The 13,525-nt window shown below is 39.3% G+C and overlaps 1 protein-coding gene across 3 annotated transcripts in view; it reads left to right on the top strand.

The window, feature by feature from the left end:
* The first annotated feature begins 6,782 nt into the window (after positions 1-6,782).
* Positions 6,783-13,525, top strand: part of LOC146383267 (scavenger receptor cysteine-rich type 1 protein M130-like) — a 75,147-nt gene continuing 68,404 nt past the window's right edge. For all 3 annotated transcript variants that reach the window (XM_084936785.1, XM_084936783.1, XM_084936784.1), the window contains exon 1: positions 6,783-7,501. The gene's annotated coding sequence lies outside the window, so the exon portion shown is untranslated. The remainder of the gene's footprint in view (positions 7,502-13,525) is intronic.

Genomic DNA, 13,525 nt, shown 5'->3' with positions numbered 1-13,525 from the left:
CCGGGGGTCCACCTGACCCCCACCCCGAGCCACCGCCGCAGCCCTTTTTCCCGTTTCGCGACGAGACCTGGGTCCGCGCTGCCGGGGTCCGCGTGACCCCCTCACACGCACACACCTCTCTCCCTCCACCCCCCTCACCGAGCCTCTGCGCAAGGTCCAGCTGCACCGCGGGGTGGGGGCCTGCATGACCCCGCTCCCTGAGCGTTTTCTTTTTTTTTTCTTTTGGTCCAGGCCCAGGGCTGCACAAGGGTTAAATACTGCCTGTAGATTAACTAGGATCTTCCACAAGTGAGGCTGGCAGGGGCACTGAGTGAATGCTTCACCCAGGCAGTGTTGGTCAAGTTACTTGAAAAAAGTAATCAGTAACTAATTACTGGTTACTTCCCCCAAAAAGTAATCCCATTACTTTACTGATTACTTATTGTCAAAAGTAATTCATTATTTAGTTACTTTTTAAAAACATGATTTACAACCTGAATAGGTGATAAAGCGATAGATCTTTCAGCCCAATTCTACTTTTTCTGCATAATCCATCATACAAAATGTAATCAAATGGAAAAGTCTCTTTTTAAAACTTGTTTTATTAGATTTAATCTTTTAACTTTATGTATCAAACAAAAATTTAATTATATGCAACATTCTTTGACTGGAAGAAATTTGTTTAACATTTAAACCTATTTTCTGCACATTCCAGCACATAAAATAAAATATTTGTTTGTGTTTACACTCAGTCTTTCAAATAGATGCAAGTGAAACACAGCAGAAAATAAATAAAATCAAAGACTCAGCGGTCCTGTTGCTCTATTTTCACCTGTATAGCAGGCGGATGTTTGCCCCGGTGCAGGTGTGCCACAGCGGTCAGTGGAAGAATCTGCGAGTTTGTCTGAATTTCCCATTCCGTGGTAGCGCACTCTGTGCTTGCTCGGAAGTTTAGGGGGTTTTTTTACTGTAAAGAGAAGTTTTCTTCCCACGCACAGATGCTAATGTTTTTGTCACTTTTTACAGAATCAAACTCAAAGTAAGGTCAGTATGTCCGCGCTTTAAACGCTGCACGCTCACACTCTCTCCTGCACTCAATATATTATTGATTGATCTGCACACAGCCGTTGCCACGAACGTCGCACTCGCTTACGTCATTGTCATGAGACATTCTCGCAAAAAAAATCATGGTTTTAGTAACGCAGTAACGCAGCGTGCTTATGGGAAAGTAAAGTGATCTAATTACCTTTTTTGCAATAGTAATCCCTTACTTTACTCGTTACTCGAAAAAGGTAATCGGATTACAGTAACGCGTTACTGCCCATCTCTGCACCCAGGAGAGGAAACAGGAATGTCATGGAAAAATAGTGACTCACTCAGAACATTACCATCTTCATATTTTGTCATTAGTCTGTATATCCATATACAAAATACAATAAAATTAACTGTTGGATTCATTTTGTTTTTGTTTTTGGAACTAAAAAGACAAACTGGAGCTGTACCTTTAACCCCGGCCTGCTGTCACAGTTTTATATTCTTTTCTTTCTTAATTCTTAATTCTTATTTTCTTCTCTTTGACTTGTTCAATCAATCAGTCACAGAGAGATTTTTGAGATTTCTGGTGTAAATATCTCATAAAAGCCATGCAGGCTCACTCTAATCAAAACCTCAGACTCAAACATCTCTACATCCTCTACACTGAAACATCACGTTCACTCCACAAGACACGACATCCACATGCAGGTTAGACCAAGTACAGTTGTAACACCTCAAATAACTCATGTGCAGATCCAGATCTCTCATTTTTGTTTTGCACATGTATACTAGCATCCTCTTTGACTGTGGAAAAGTCTATGGGTTTGTCCGATCTGAACGAATAAAGTTACGTTGAAACCAAGCACACCATTGTTTTTCTTGCGACATTACCAATAAGTTTGATGTGTCACATGGCCCTCTTCCTATTGAAAAAACAAAAGTTGTATCCAAGATGGCCGACTTCTAAATGGCCACCATGGTCACCACCCATCTTGAGGAGTTTGCCCCCTCACATATACTAATGTGCCACAAACAGGACTTTAATATCACCAACCATTCCCACGTTATTACGGTGTATCCATATAAATGGCCCACCCTGTAGAAGACCTCAAAATCGGAGGAGGGAAGGTCAGAGTAGTTGAGCATTCCTGTTGATATCTGTGCCCAATACATGAAAAAGAAAAGAGACCTTATTGAGCAGTGTTCTGCTTTCTGCTGTTTTGGGTTAAGCTGAAACTGAAACTCTTCACATAAGCCATTTCTCTGCAGATGATCTGTTAGCTGTTTGATAACTACTCTTTGAAGAATTTTTTAGACAAAAGGAATTTTAAAATGTGTTTATGCATTATCAAAAAAAAGTTTTTCACGCATTTGTGGAAAAAGTCAGAGGTCAGCATTCCTGGTTTAAAAAATATTCATATTAATTAATTAAATTAATAAAGCTGAAAATAACAATGTATAGAAATCTATCTGACTTGAGCCATTTTTTATTTATTACTATAATTTTAAATGACAAAAAAATAATTGCATTTAATATTTAATATTTTGTTTGATTTTTTGTACGTCACACCATAGAACACATTTGGGTTGTAACACATTAGAATTGTTTTAGAAACTGTAAATAAACTGACAAAAAACAGTAATTTTCACAAATATTAGAAAAGGTTTTTTATCAATTCTAAAATTATCATTTCTAAAAATGATGATTTTACATGTACCAATATAATTAATATAAAGGGCTACTCTGTTACAGCTCATTTGTCAACTACTATAATAACTGAGCAACATTTGAACTATTTCAGGGTTTTCTGTTGAATTGTGAAATTCACTACATTCGCAGAGATGTCAATTACTGCTGAAGGTAGATGAGTTTAAATATCTGGGGGCAACCATCCAAACATAAGAGGGGAAGAAGAGAGGTGGAGGCAGGGTGGAGTGTCAGGGGGGATTTGTGACAGAAGGAGAGCAGCAAAAGAAAAAAAAGGAAGTTACAAAAAGTGAGGTTGAAAAAAGAAGCAAGAGAGCAAAGATGGGTGCGTTTTTTTTTTTAAATTATTAAATACTTCAACTAATGCAGATGGTTAATCAAATAACATCATCAAAATAAAACTACCTAGAAGCTGGTCTAAACAAAATAAGTCAGAACAGTTAAATGATCAGCAGCCTCCTCAACACAGAGCACAAGGAAGCAGCCGTACGTGCAGTACAGAGACTGACTGTGTCCCAAAACCTCAGCCGCATCCTTCAGAGAACCCAGCCTTTGCGGTCGAAGTGGGCTGGGTCCTTTGCAGACCGAGAAGGCAAGAAGTGAGAGGCTGTGAAACTGGACGGTCTAGCCCTCAGATTTGCGTCACCAGCTGTCTCAGTTGAGTTTAACAAACTCAGCCGTCTGCTCCTTGCTATCTAAAATATAACAGGACACTGGAGTAAATTCTCGACCATCCCACACTTCTGTTTAATCAGTTTTCTGTTTGACATTTATTCAGCTGTGTGAAAACCCCGGAGGATTAATAAAGTTTTATTTAATCTAAACTAACTTTAATCTCAGCCAAACAGATTTACTCAGGGACAAATAAAACACTGAGAAAAAGCCAAACGATAACCTTTTTAAGTTATCTAAATGACTTGTATATCATGTTTAACCTAATTAGCGAAAGACTACGGGGGGGGGGGGGGGTTGACAATGATGTGCCGGGCGTCCGCTGTTCTCACCGGCTCTAGTGAGCCTTGAAATCCCGGCTAGCTATCGAGCTGGTGGGTAACAGACGTCTCCGAAAACGATGGAACACTTTAGCAAATATGTGATGTCTTGATAAATTGAGCAGATATTTGAAGTTTACACACCTACATCATCGCCTAAAAATATTTTTAACGTTTATTTTGTGAACCAGAAAGAGTAATAAGAGTAATATTAAAAGTAAGTCGCTGCCACCATTGTTGGAAACTGGAATTGGCTGGGCCGTGCTATGAATTCTGGGATAGGTTGGGCCATGAAGGATACACCCGACTCTTCCTTCAAATTCAGGGAAATGAAGGACGCATTTGTCGGCCACATTTGGAGCAGCCTTCACACTGGGAAACCTTCGTTGTGTCACTGCAACGTAATTGGTCTACAAATGCAGGCTCCGAAGGATACAGCCTAATTCAGGGTCTGCATCCTTCAAGGTCGCATTTGAAGCTTATCAAACATTTGATTTCCATGTGTGACAACTGCAAGTGTCCAGAGTGAGGACAGACTGAGGGACCCACTGTTGCACATCATCTGTGAGGCTTTGCACCCCTGATGATCCACCATGACAAACTCAGCAGTGTGTGAGGAAGAGGAGGAGGAAGCCAGCAGCAGCTGACAGGTGGAGAGAACAGACAGACTGTTCCCTGTTTGTGAAGGACGGCTAGAAAAGTTTAAAATAACTAACAGTCTGTCCTGAATCAGTCTTATTAGGTAATGTTCAAATAATTGTTATCATTCCAGTGTTTTCAGTGTGGGAGAAAGTACTCAGGGCCTTCAAGTTACACACTATGAAAGGCAGCAACAAGTTTAATATTCAGAAACCTAAAGTATGTATCAGCAGCAGAATGAACCTAAAAATAAATGTTTGTTTCAGTACTATGAAGCTTTGAGTATTTTGGATTAGTAGTACTGCTGTGTTTGTTGCATCATATTGCTGTAATTGTTTATATGCTTTATATATTCTGAGGTAAGTTGATCTATAGTGTTACATCATATTCTATAAGGATGTTATGTGTTTGTATACTTTCTGCCCAGTTTGGCCCATTTAGCAGAAGTCAGCCTGTTTAAGGCTCTGATATCTATTCTGTATGACTTAAAGCAGTTATGACATGGTCTGATTTTCTCACCCAATAAAGGAATATTTAATATATCAGTCTACTCTTCATTTGATCAGGAACAGTTTTCACAGCTCGTACATTTTCATATATGTAAGCACTGAGCCAAATTTAGTAATTCAAAGATATTAAAAGAACAATATTTGTGTCCTGTATATTATACATCTATATATACACTGTAAAAGATACTTTGAGTGAAGATTTAAGTTGATAGGAAATAAATAACTGCAACTTAAATCTTTACTTAAGCTCATTATTTGAAACCGAGTTCAAATTCACTGCTGTAATAACTAATCATGATTAATATGTGACAAAGTGGGTGAGAACCCCATTTGTCCATAGTCTTAGTTAACATTCTTGTTTTGATTTAGCCATATTTCAGATGTATTCTGTAATAGACAAACATCTACTATCCCGGATTTGTTTATGTTTTGCACTTTTACAGATTATATAACCTAACATCTTTGTTTAAATCAATTCTGACAAGTGTGTTAAGTTAACATGTTATTTATTTTAACTGTTAATCTGTGTAGTCTGAACTCACTTACCTGTGTTCCAGGAACAAAAGGAGAAAATATAGCTTTACTTCCTATATAAGAAGGGGGAGAATCTTTGTAATTTAATAAAGTTGATTTTAGACTGTGTTTATACAGAAATGGATTTATTGGTGCAATATGTATCGACTATACACTGCAGAGTTTTATTTCTAGGAAGGAGTAGCAGTATAGGTTTGAGTATTGAAATGTTTGTCTCACCTACATATTGGAATAGTCCAGGGGTGAATGGACTATTTAAGCAGATGAATGCAGGTATTCAGGGAAAGGACCAGGTCAGTGTAGCTGTGTGCATTTTGACCATAATTTCTGTTGATTTAAGTTCAGTAATGTTTATTTGAACATACATAGGATTCACTGCATGAATAAACTTTCTGAATCCTTTATCATCTGCAACTGAAAATAATTGTGAATGATTACTATACCTTTCTAATGTGACGTTGTCTCTTGTTGTTGTCCCTGGCTCTCTTTCCCCTCCAGCTCTGTTCCTGTGCTACTGCGAGTGTAAATACTGCTCCTCCCCCCTCTGCTCAGCACAAGCACAAGGCTCACGTGCAGAGTGAAGCGAAATAAAGTGCGAGAGAGTGGGTGAGAGGGAAAAGAAACAAAAACAAAAAAACACAGCTCCCAATAAGGAGCGTTCACTTCAATGCGTCGGCTCTAAGACGCATTGGTTCGCTACCGACACATAACTAATACAAACTCTGAAGCACGTAACACTCCAAAACACGTGAAACCTCCAAAACAGATACAAATTCCAAAACACAATGGAGGTGTTCCAGGATGCTAGGGGCAGTGTTGAGCTTTGGTTACCTAGTGGCTACACAAGCCAGGACGTATAGGAATATATATGAGTGTTTGTGTATAAATACACACACAATAGACATATGCTTCCAATTGTGTAATTTAAGTGATCTAGGTAGCTCTGTTTTGGAAGTTCAGTTAACGCTAGAAACGTGTTTTGGAGTTTGTACGTGCTTTGTCTCTAGGGGCCACCATATATATTTATATAAACATATATAAATAAAACCTCATTTGTTTACATTAGTAATTCCTTTGGTGCATAATTTTATATTGTTGTCGATAATAAATTAATTAAAGCAACAAAACAACCTGAAGAGCCGGTTGGGAGCCGAAAGAGCCGGTTCTTTTTAGTGAGCCAAGCCGAAAGAGCCAGTTCTCTAGAAAGAGCCGGAATTCCCATCACTATCTGACACTGGAGCTCTTCTCTCTCTGGCATGTTTGCTAAGTAGAAACAGCTGCTCAGAGAGGTGGTACCAAAGGCTGGACAGAGGGCAGGACCCACCCACACAGCCAAACAACAAAGCAGGCTCTGCTAGAGCCATAACAGACAGTAGTGAGAGCTGCTGTGATGTGTGGCTTGGAGACAGTTGCACTGACAAAAAGACGGAAGGGCGAGCTGAAGATTTAGATATGAGTTCATCAGAGGGACAGCTCAGAGTCAGAGAGGCTGAAAGGGTCAGGACATGTACAGAGCAGGGAGGGAGGAAATACTGGAAAAAGGATGATGAAGATGGACGTGCCAGGCAGCAGGAAGAAAGACAGCTGAGAGTCTGAAACAAGAGAAAGTTGCTACTGGCTGAGGCTGAATGTGTTCTTTCTTCTCAGCTTGGATGCTCTGTTTCATTCCTGCTGATGAAACCTTCATAGGCTCAGCCTTTGTTTTCTCTCAGAGCTCCAACCAGCACCATCAGCAGCTGTTTGACATCAGAGGCAAAATAAAACCATGAAGATATTCCTCCAGAGAACCTCAGTACTTTAAGAAAGGGGTGCAAAATGCACAGCCATCCATTCAAACGTTCTGCTGAGGCTCAGATGACACACTATATACGTCTCACATAGTTTCAGTGGGTGGTGCTTTGGTATATTTCTGCTGCAGTGTGAACAGACAGGTCCACAGCACAGCGGTCTGAGGAAGGAAGCGAGCAGTGCAGACAGAGACAGAACAGACAAAATACAAAATCAGGTCCAAAGACTGATCTGTGAAGCAGCTCTGTCCTCTACAAAGCTCTGCTCTGAATATCTGAGTCTGTTTGCTGATCTCTTTTCCTTGAATCCTTCCACAGGTGAGTCCTTAAACTGTTTGGTTGTTTTTCAGGTTTAATTGTGTTTCTGTGTTCCCATATGGTTCCCACAGTTACTCCGTCACTCCTCTGGGACTGAAGCAACAGATTACAGTTACTGAAACAGTGTTGATGTTTTTGTAGACTATTTTTTACAAACTGGCATTTAATTACTTTACTTTGTAATATTTAAACTGATGCTTATTAAACTTCTGTGCGGCTTAAATTGCAGCAGTCAGAGAAAAAAAAGGCAAAGGAAAGCCAAAGAAAACATTAAGTAAGAGGAAATTCATGGCAGCAGGTCAGATTCTTATAAATGTTAAACTATAAAAGGTCTAAATCCATCACTTATAACCATCAGTTCTCTAAGTTTGTACTTGATTAAACTTTAGTACATTTTTTACTGTTAACTCCACCAAAATCAAACATGTGGATCTGCTTGTCGACCCTGCAGCTGAAAGAAGCTGAATTCCAAAACAAAATCTTTGCAGAGAACAAACCTTCTCAAGAGACCTCAGAGTATTTTCATGTGTAGGTCATTAATTTCCTTTCATGTCAGTAACAGCTGCACAGCTGTGAGGCCAGAACACACAAGCGTGGGCTCAGGGACACTCAGGAAATCTTTAAAACACAATAAGTACCTTTATCCTGAAAAATTCCGGTAAGTATTCTCACATTCATTAAAAACAGTCAGTTAATAACAATCTTAATAAGAGTGATGTTACTCAGTAATGAAAAAAAATGTTTCTGTTTTTTGTTTTTGGATTCTTGTATTTCTGGTGTTTGGAGTTCTGAGTTTTGTATGACAGCAGTTGCTTCCTGTTGTTTAGTCTCTGTCTCTGCATCATGTTGCTTATCCTGACATTTGCTGTTCTTCCCTGTTTTCTGGACTTTGGATCTCCATTAATCACAATGAAAGTGGATTTTTTATCAATTCAGTCTGTCACAGAGTCTGAATTTGTGACCTCATGAAAGTTTTTGAATTGATAAAAAAATGTGCGAGTAGAGGCAGAAAGTAAAGTGATGTCATATGTTTTTAAAGTCTATTTTAAATTCCATAATACACTGGAGGCGTTTTTTAGAGCAATTTATCACACCCTGCCATTGTGAAACATTGCAGTGAAACATTGTTGTGAAAGTAAAGTACAATTGTTGTCCTTTAAAGCTTCTCTGGTTTTTAAAACAGTTTGCACATGCATAGCCATATTTTCTTCATCCATTTCATATTTTTGCATTATGCGGCCTTTGTTACACCCCTCTGCAGCCACTAACTTCCTAAATGTGTTCGGCTGGTGCCAATTGACCACACGTAATCAGGTTTGGATAAAAGCATACTTGTTTAACACACAGAAGAAACCCCAGTGACAAGCTTGGAGCTTCCTGTTCAGGCTGTAATCACAAGAACATTACGTTACAGCTGTCGACCAATTGCTTTGACAAACCTGTGAGGCAGAAAAAAACAGGGAAGGAGAGCTGCCTGACTGTTGAATGTGGTGTAGCTTGTTGCTCACAAGGGGCTAACTGATTACTGGGCTTCTCTCTCTAATGCTGTAGGGTCTTTATCTTACGATATAAAACACCTTGAGCTCACTGTTGTTGTGATCTCATGCTGAAGGTACTCCAATCATGTAGTCAGGAAAACAACATCATCAACAAAGGTATACACGTATAAATCCACAGTTTTGCTAAACCAGACAGACTATCATGAAAACATTTTGTCACTGCTTAGCGACAAAATACTTATAAGCACCTGAAACAACATCCAAGTTGTAGATACAGGAAGAGGGCGATAGATTGAAGCAGTTAGAACAGGACAACACTATTGACTAGAGATGAACCGATCCGACATTACGTATCGGTATCGGTCCGATACTGACGTAAATTACTGGATCGGATATCGGAGAGAAATAAAAAAATGTAATCCGATCCATTAAATATCAAAAAAGCACCTCACAAAACTTGCGACATGGCGTAACTCGGCTCATAACCGTAGCACGTTGCAGCAGTATGCCTCATGTGATAGAGCGGCTGTGTGTATTTGTAGCCTCGCTACCAATCAGGTGTCGTGCCAAACTAGGTATCCCCGACAGAATTTGTTTCCCCTGCGTTGGGAGCACATGCTGGACTGTCCAAATCACGGACAAACAGTATCCCACATTGTCGATTTTTAGTTTACAAACACTTCTTATAATGACTAACTACTCCTGACATTTTTGAGATGTTAGCTCTTTATACAACAAAGTTATAGTGGGATACAAATAATATCAGGCTGATCCTGCCACAATTTGTTCCCCCTGTGTAAATCACAGACAAACAGTATCCCACATTGCTGATTTTTCGTTCACAAACACTTCTTATTATGACGCATTACTCCTGAAACTTTGGAGGATTTAGCTCTTTATATAGTAAAGTTACAGGAGAATAAAAATAGTTATCAGCCAAAATGTTAATGGTTTATTAAAATAATCCCATCTGATACCCCGTGAGCAATAAATATATAATTTTCTGTTGTAACCCTCAAACTGAATGGTAACGTAACGATACTAATTTTTCACTTTTTCACAAAATGAAAACATCAGTACTTCCTGCAAGCTCCCAGCACAGGGGAAACAAATTCTGTCAGGGATACCTACTTTGGCACGACACCGGCATTTCATCTCAGAGGAAGTGATCCCAGAGAGAAGTAAAGCAAGTGTGTAAGTTCATCTCTGAGTGTTTGTAAAGCATTCCCGCGTTAAGCTTAACAACCGATATATGGAGCGACTGCCTCTCTCTCCCTGCCTCCCCTGCTGCTACTTCAATCGTGAAACTGATCAATGATCAGCTGATCAGCTTTTCTGCCGCAAGTCCGTTTCTCTTGTTTTTTTATCGCCCACTTTGCACCAGAAAGAGGAATCCAGCGGCTGAACAACACCAGCACGTTTAAGCTTGATAAGCTGTTGTTAGAATTTATTTAATATTACTTTCTACACCAGGATCCTTTTCTAGGTAGCTGACTGCTGGTAACTGTGCAGGGGCGGGTCTTGCAAAGTTTAGCCAGGGGGCCGATAGGGCATTAGCAGGGAAAAGGGGGCACAAAGACATACTTTTCTTTCTTATTCTCATTTAAAATGTCTAGTTTTTATTAAATAATTATCTGAGTCTTACACCCAAAGTTTTAATCTGATGTAAAATGAATAGAAGTCCATTACTGTATATAGTAACTGTTAAGTCTAATGTACCCTAGTAAGCTATAGTACTTTTTCCTTTGGGAAGGTACCATCTGTGCCCTCTGCAATTCTGTTGAAGAAAGATGTTGAATCTATTTAATTATTCTTGAAAAATAATTTATTTCTGGGCATTTTTTTCACACTGCATCAAATTAAAGTTGATTACGTCGATTAAGCATCATGAGGTGGGGGGTGGTTCCTTATTTTTATTTTTTATTTTTTTGCTGGGAGTTTGCAACCCTATTAGTTAGGTTGCTTACTCTTTAAAATACCAGAATAGGAAGGATGGTGCAGGTTTAACTTTATTAGATTGATCAGTGTTGCTGAACTATGAAATATTTTGGGTGCAGTGTATTTTTTACATACAGGAATAACAGAATAGCTTTAGTGTTTTGTTTTGTTTTTTAACTTGAGTATGAACTTATACAAAAAGCGGCAAGATATTAAAAAAAACAGTTTTATTGATTAAAAAACACACTATATCGGATTCATATTGGTATACCAAATTTATGATATCGGTATCGGTATCAGACATAAAAAAGTGGTATCGTGCCATCTTTACTATTGACCAGACCTCATACTGCAGGCTATACCCAGGGGAAGTCTGTATGATTTGAGGATAAACAGGATGTGTACCTTTAAGACCAATTGTCTTGGTAACCTATATCATCTTTAAGTTTGTGGCTTTGATTCTCAACCGGTTGGTAGGCAGCTCTAAACACCTCATCCAGAACACTTTTTGTAGAGAAGGTGAGAGATATCATTATGGAAGCAGATGAAACAATCGTATGATGCTACATTTTCACCCATTGTGGCCAACTTGTACATGGAAGAAGTGGAAAAGAGGGCTCTGTTATCTTACCCTGGAACAGGTATTTGAATGACAGCTGGTTGAAAATCAAATCTCAGGACATACCACAATTTACTGATCATGTGAACTCAGTGGACCAACACATCAGATTCACCAGGGAGGATAGGAAAAGTGGCAGGTTACCCTTCTTAGACTGTGAGATTCTCATCAGTAATGGGTGAATTTTAAAAGCTGTTGTGTACCGTTTTCTTCACTTATATAATGAGTCAGTTAAAGAGGCCAGATCCTCTTACTTCAATAATCTCATAAATCGTCATAAAAATAACCCAAGAATTCTATTTGATACTATCAATAGTATTGTTTCTCCTCCAACTCAGCATGCTGTGTTACTTTCTGACAAAGACTGTAGCACTTTCCTCAATTACTTTGTAAATAAGGTGATGGACTTGAGATCCAAAATCTCCTCAAGTGCCTCCCCTTATGAAGATGCCCCTTGTTGTCCCGGGTCATTTACTTCCTTTTCTCCAATCACACTCAATGACTTAATTGCAGTAATAGGTAAAATGAAATCCTCATCATGCTCCTTAGATATATTACCTCCCTTTGTCCTGTCTGGGACTCTCACCAGCATTGGTCCCACATTACTATCCATCATCAACAATTCACTGAGGCAAGGCTGTGTTCCGTCCTATTTTAAACATGCTGAGGTAACCCCTCTGTTAAAAAAACAGAATCTAGATCCTACCTCCCCTAGTAGTTATCGTCCTATTTCAAGATTGCCATTTATAAATAAATTACTAGAAAAGATTGTAGAAAATCAGTTCAGGTCCTTACTATGCCGATTGCAGATTTTTGACCCTTTTCAGTCTGGCTTTCAAAAGCAGCACTCTACGGAGACCGCTCTCTTAAGGGTCTATAATGATCTACTAATGGCATCTGATGCAGGAAATTGTTCCGTGATCATTTTGCTAGATCTTAGCGCAGCCTTCGATACCATCGACCACAAAATCCTACTCAACAGGCTGAAGGGTCTGCCTGGTATATCTGGCACCGCCTTAGACTGGTTTTCTTCCTACTTATCAGACAGGAGTTTTTCTGTTAGGACTGATAGGTTCTCCTCTAACACTGTTGCCCTAACCTGTGGGGTTCCACAGGGTTCAGTTTTGGGTCCATTATTATTTTCTTTTTATATGCTTCCTTTAGCTGGCATTATTCAGTCTTTTAGTGACCTGTCTTATCATTTCTATGCCGATGACATTCAGCTGTATATGTCCTTTAAGCCTCATCAGCTGGATAGGCTGTCCACCCTAGTCCAGGCTTTAACTCAAATCTCTGATTGGCTTTCTAACAATTACCTTGTTTTAAACATGAACAAGACAGAGACCGTGATCATAGCTCCTCCTGATCTATATTCTAAAATCAGTCAGGTTCTTGCCCCTTTCTGTTCTTCTGCTAAGCCAAATATTCGAAATCTTGGAGTAATATTTGACTCTTCTTTGGGCCTTGACTCATACGTAAAATCTCTGTCTCGTTCCTGTTTCTTTCATTTAAGGAATATTTCTAAACTGCGACATATGGTCTCCTTAGCTGAACTGGAAAAAATTGTCCATGCATTTGTGTCATCGCGTTTAGATTATTGTAATTCCCTGTTTACCAGCTTGGATAAATCATCTCTTTCTCGCCTCCAAGCTATACAAAACGCAGCAGCCAGACTACTAACTCGCTCTAGCAAGCGAGCTCACATCACTCCTATTTTATGTTCTTTACATTGGCTCCCAATAGATTTTAGAATTCGTTTTAAAATTATTGTTTTAACGTACAGAGCACTAAATGGCCAAGCCCCAGATTATTTATCCAAGCTTCTCACAAAATACACTACTGCTCGCCGTCTCCGCTCACAGACTCAGAGTTTGTTGGTTGCTCCCAGAACACGTCTGAAGACGAAAGGGGACAGAGCCTTTCAGTCTGTGGCACCAAGGCTGTGGAACAGTCTACCTCTACAACTAC

Source organism: Perissodus microlepis, chromosome 7 (genome assembly GCF_051167445.1).
Source record: "Perissodus microlepis isolate ML-2025 ecotype Zambia chromosome 7, ASM5116744v1, whole genome shotgun sequence".
In the NCBI taxonomy this organism is placed as follows: domain Eukaryota; kingdom Metazoa; phylum Chordata; class Actinopteri; order Cichliformes; family Cichlidae; genus Perissodus; species Perissodus microlepis.
Note: the sequence above shows the minus strand (reverse complement) of the source record. Positions and strands in the feature narration are given on the sequence as shown.